Here is a 5752-nt window from a genome sequence, read left to right as displayed (position 1 = left end):
GGTGAGGGGTTATGTTTACTTTTGTAAGTTGAGTATTGTAGCAATGTTTTTCATAGTTACACATTTTTGGGGGGTATAGTTACACATTTTTAACCTACACCAAGTAATCTGCTTTCTCAATGGGGTGGGGAAGAGTGAATGGGAGGAAGGGAGAGAAATTAGAACTCAAGATTTTGGAAGCAAATGTGGAAACTGCTTTCACATGTAGCTGAGGGGATTTTAAAAAATAAAAATGTACTTTGAAGGGGAAAAAAAGTTTTTTCTTGCCTCTTTTATGTGAAATAACTTATTCCATTCTACCTCCCCCTTTCCCTTTCTCTCAATACATTTCTCTCTCATCCATTAACTCCATCCTTTTGATATATTATCCCTTCAATTAAACTCCTACCTGTGTCATAATATATATATATATATGCATAATATATATGCATATATATACTGCCCTAATAAATGAGTTCATTTTGAGTTTCCAGTGTCATCTTCCCATGCAGAAATATAAGCAGTTCAGTATCATTAAGTCCCATATGATTTGCCTTTCCTGTTTACCTTTCTATGTTTAATTTGAGTCTTGTATTTGAAAATCAATTTTCCTGTTTAGTTCGGGTCATTTCATCAGGAAAGCTTGAAAGTCATCTATTTCATTGAATTTCCATCTTTTCCTCTGAAAGATTTTGTTGACTTTTACTGGGTAGTTGATTCTTGGTTGTAATCAAAGCTCTTTTGCTTTCTGAAATATCATATTCCTAGCCCTATAGTCCTTTAATGTAGGAACTGCTAAATCTTATCCTGACTGTGGCTTCACCATAACTGAATTGTTTCTTTCTGGCTGCTTGTAATATTTTCTCCTTGACTTAAGGGCTCTTAAATTCGAACTATAATATTCCTTCTAATTTTCTTATTTTTTATTTTATTTTTTTGAATTTTGCAATTTTTCCCCAACCTTGTTTCCCCCTCCCCCACTTCCCCACAGAAGGCAGTCTGATAGTCTTTACATTGTTTCCATGATATACATTGATCAAAATTGAATGCTTGAGAGAAAAATCATATCCTTAAGGAAAAAAATAAAATACAAGAGATAGAAAAATTACATAATATATGACAACTTTTTTTTTATAAAATTGAAGGTAATAGTCTTTTGGTCTTTGTTTAAACCTCCACAATTCTTCTTTGGATATAGATGGTATTTTCCATTGCAGATACCCTCAAATCGTCCCTGATTATTGCACTGATGAAATGAACAAGTTCATTAAGGATGATTATCAATCCTATGTTGCTGTTATGATGTACAATGTTCTTCTGGTTAAGCTCATCTCGCTTAGCATCAGTTCATGCAAGTCTTTCCATCCCTCCTGGTTTCTTTTTCTTTTTAATATACTTGAGTTTTACAATTTTCCCCCAATCTTACTTCCCTCCCCCCCCCCGCCACGGAAAGCAATATGTCAGTCTATACTTTGTTTCCATGTTGTACATTGATCAAAATTGAGTATGATGAGAAAGAAATCATATCCTTAAGGAAGAGACAAAAAGTCTAAGGGATAACAAGATCAGACAATAGTTCAAACTCCACAGCTCTTTATCTGGATACAGATGACACTCTCCATTGCAGACAGCCCCAAATTGTTCCCATTTGTTGCCCTGATGGAATGAGCGAGAGCTTCAAGGTTGAACATCACTCCCATGTTGCTGTTAGGATGTACAGTGTTTTTCTGGTTCTGCTCATCTCACTCAGCATCAGTCCATGCAAATCCCTCCAGGCTTCTCTGAATTCCCATCTCTCCTGGTTTCTAATAGAACAATAGTGTTCCATGACATACATATACCACAGTTTGCTAAACCATTCCCCAATTGAAGGACATTTACTTGATTTCCAATTCTTTGCCACCACAAAGAGGGTTGTTATGAATATTTTTGTACAAGTGATGTTTATTACCCTTTTTCCATCATCTCTTCAGGGTATAGACCCAGTAGTAGTATTGCTAGGTCAAAGGGTATGCTCATTTTTGTTGCTCTTTGGGCATAGTTCCAAATTTCTCTCCAGAAGGGTTGGATGAGTTCACATCGCCACCAACAATGTAATAGTGTCCCAGATTTCCCACAACCCTTCCAAAAATGATCATTATCCTTTCTAGCCATATTGGCCAATCTGAAAGGTGTGAGTTGGTACCTCAGAGATGCTTTAATTTGTATTCCTCAAATTAGTAATGATTTAGAGCAATTTTTCATATGACTCTATGGATCACTTTAATTTCCTTATCTGTAAATTGCCTCTGCATATCCTTTGACCATTGTCAATTGGGGAATAGCGTGTTTTTTATAAATTTGACTCAGTTCTCTATATATTTTAGAAATGAATCCTTTGTCTGAAATACCAGATGCAAATTTTTTTTTCCAATTTACTACATTTTTTGGGGTTTTGCAAGGCAAATGGGGTTAAGTGGCTTGCCCAAGGCCACACAGCTAGGTAATCATTTAAGTGTCTGAGACCGCCTTTGAACCCAGGTACTCCTGACTCCAAGGCTGGTGCTTTATCCACTACACCACCTAGCTGCCCCTACTACATTTCTTTTGATCTTAGTTACAGGGTTTTGTTTGTGCAAAAGTTTGTTTTTCATTTAATGTAATTAAAATTATCTAGTTTGTTTTTAATGATGTTCTCCATCTCTTCCTAGTCATAAACAGCTCCCCTTTCCATAGATCTGACAGGTAAACTATTCCTTGATCTCCTAGTTTGCTTGTAATATTATATTTTATGACTAAATCCTGTACCCATTCTAATGTTATCTTGGTACAGGGTGTGAGATATTGGTCTAATCCAAGTTTCTGTCATACGAACTTCCAATTTTCCCAACAGTTTTTATCAAAGAGAGAGTTTTTATCCTAGAAGCTGGACTCTTTGGGTTTATCAAACAGTGGATTACTGTAATCATTTCCTGCTATCTCTTTTGCACCTAGTCTATTCTACTGGTCCACCACTCTATTTCTTAGCCAATACCAGACAGTTTTTATGACTGATGCTTTATAATATAAATTTAGATTTGGTAAGGCTAAGCCACCTTCATCTGGTAAGGCTAAGCAACCTTTGCTAATTTTCTTTTTGGAATTCTTTCAGGAAATGATTGATTGATTCTTTCAATTTCTATTTTACTTACTGTTTCCAGAATACCAGGGCAGCTGTCCTTGATAATTTCTTGAAAGATGAAGTCTAGGTCCTTTTTTCAATCCTGTTTTCAGGTAATCCAGTAATTTAAAAATTGTATCTCTTGGGTCTGTTTTCCAGATCAGGTGTTTTCTAATAAGAAATTTCACATTTTTTTCTAGGTTTTTCATTCTTTTGGTTTTGTGTTATTGTTTTTTGATTTCCCACAATGCCATTGGCTTCCCTTTGCTCCATTCTATTATTTTAGGGAATTATTTTCTTTAGTGACTTTTTGTATCTCCTTTCCTATTTGACCAGTTCTACTTTTTAAGGAATTCTTCTCCTCATTAACTTTTTGGACCTCTTTTTCCATTTGATCCAGTCTGTTTTTTAAGATGATATTTTCCTCAGTATTTTTTGTATCTTTCACCAAGCTGCTGACTTTCATGATTTTCCTGTATTCCTTTCATTTTTCTTCCAAATTTTTCTTCTTTCTCCCTTACTTGATGGTCAAAATTCTTTTTGAGCTCTTACTAGACTGCAACCCAGATCTGAGTATGGACAAAGCAACAGAGTCCTGCCTCAGGGATAACAAAGTGACCCCTATAACCTCCTTCCAACCCCTTATCATCAGTGAACTAAGAGCTCTGGAAGCAGATGCTATTGCTGATTCAGTGGTTCCTAAGTCCTACTCCTGGTCTGCTGGGGTAGGATCTACAGTACTGGGGCCTGCATTGCACTGGGCTCTATTCTGTCATTAGTGGAGCAGAGTTTTCCTGCTCCAAATTGTTCTTGGACTTACCAGACTTGGAAACCACTACCACTGCCACATCCAGTCACCTGGTTTCCCGTTCCTGAATGATTGGGTCTTGTTCATTCAGGTTGTGCTACTCTCTCACCCTGGGGCAGCAAATCCTTCCTGCTGATCTTCCAAGTTGCCTTGGGTTGGAAGACTGTTTCCTTCAGTTTTTTTATGGGTTCTGCCACTCTAGAATTTGGTTAGAGTCATTAAAGTTATTTGGAGAGGTTTGGGCGAGAGCTTGAACTAATTCTTGCCTTTACTCCACCCTGGCCCTATTCTCTTAGACATTTTTATCAATGACCTGGATAAAAATATAGATAAGATAAAAATAATAACCTAAATAAATCCCTTTTTTTCTTTTGAAAATGTATTTATTTTCATCCAAATGTACATGTATATTTCCAAGTTACAAAATTTCCCTCCACCTTCCCTTCCTACCCCCCCCTCCTTCAGCAGGGAACAGTCAAGTTAGCATTTTACATACATATTTTGATGAATTTGTTTACAAATTAGTCATTTTCAGCATGAGAAATTAGGATTAAGGAAAAGAGATAATTTTTATAAAGTGTTCATCAAATTCTGAAGGGGTGTGTGTGTGTGTGTGTGTGTGTGTGTGTTTGGTTTGGTTTGGTTTTCTTCCTCTTAATGGGGGGTAATATAGTCCATAGTCAGTCAAATACAGTTATCCTAGCTCTCTGGACTGCCAAGAGGAGCTGCTTCCATCAAGGTTGTTTATTTCATAATGTTGTTATTGATGTGTACACTGTTCTCTTGGTTCTACTCCCTGTGTTCAGCATCGGATTCCATAAGTCATTCCATGCTTCTCTAGAGTTAGACCATTTATGGTTTCTTATAGAACAATAGTATTCCTGTACCTTAACTTGTTTAGCATTCCCCAATTGATGGGCATACCAACAATTTCCAATTTTTTGCCACTACGAAAAGAGCTGCTATGAATATTTTGGAACATGTAGGACTTTCCCCATTTTTTATAATTTCTTCTGGATATAGACCTAGAATTGGAATTGCTGGGTCAAAGGGTATGAACATTTTGATTGCTCTTTGGGCATAGTTCCATATTCCTCTCCAGAAGCGTTGGGTCTGGGGCTGGCTAGGTGGCGCAGTGGATAGAGCACCAGCCCTGGAGTCAGGAGTACCTGAGTTCAAATCCAGCCTCAGACACTTAATAATTACCTAGTTGTGTGGTCTTGGGCAAGCCACTTAACCCCTATTGCCTTGCAAAAAAAAAAACAACCAGAAAGGTTAGATCTATTCACAACTCAACCAGCAATACACTATGTCCCAATCCTCCTGCAACCTCTCCAACATTGATCATCTTCCCTTTTTCTCATTTTGGCTAATCTGATAGGTGTAAGATGATACCTCATTGTGGTTTTAATTTAATCTAAATCTCAAAAGTCTTGAATGACGAACTAAATTTGATAAGATTAATTTTAATAAAGAGAAATAGAGAGTTCTAAACAGATTGTTTATTTTTAATCTATTGTACAAGTAAAGATTGGAGAAGATAAAAATATCTAGAATTAGTGCATTTAAAAGCCAATATGAGTCAATCAACAAGCATTTATTTACTTCTTAGTACTATGCTAAGCATTAGGGATATAAAAGTTAAAGTGAAGTTATTTTTCTTCAGTTGTTTTCTATCATGCCTGACTCTTTGTGACCCGACTTTCTTGGTTTTCTCATCTCCTTGTCCAGTTCATTTTACAGATGAGGAAAAATTGAGGCTATCACAATCAAGTGACTTACCCAGGGTCACACTGCTAGTACATGTCTTAAGCCAGTTGAAAAAG

The sequence above is a fragment of the Macrotis lagotis genome, chromosome 1 (assembly GCF_037893015.1).
Source record: "Macrotis lagotis isolate mMagLag1 chromosome 1, bilby.v1.9.chrom.fasta, whole genome shotgun sequence".
NCBI classification, from domain to species: Eukaryota; Metazoa; Chordata; class Mammalia; order Peramelemorphia; family Peramelidae; genus Macrotis; species Macrotis lagotis.
Note: the sequence above shows the minus strand (reverse complement) of the source record.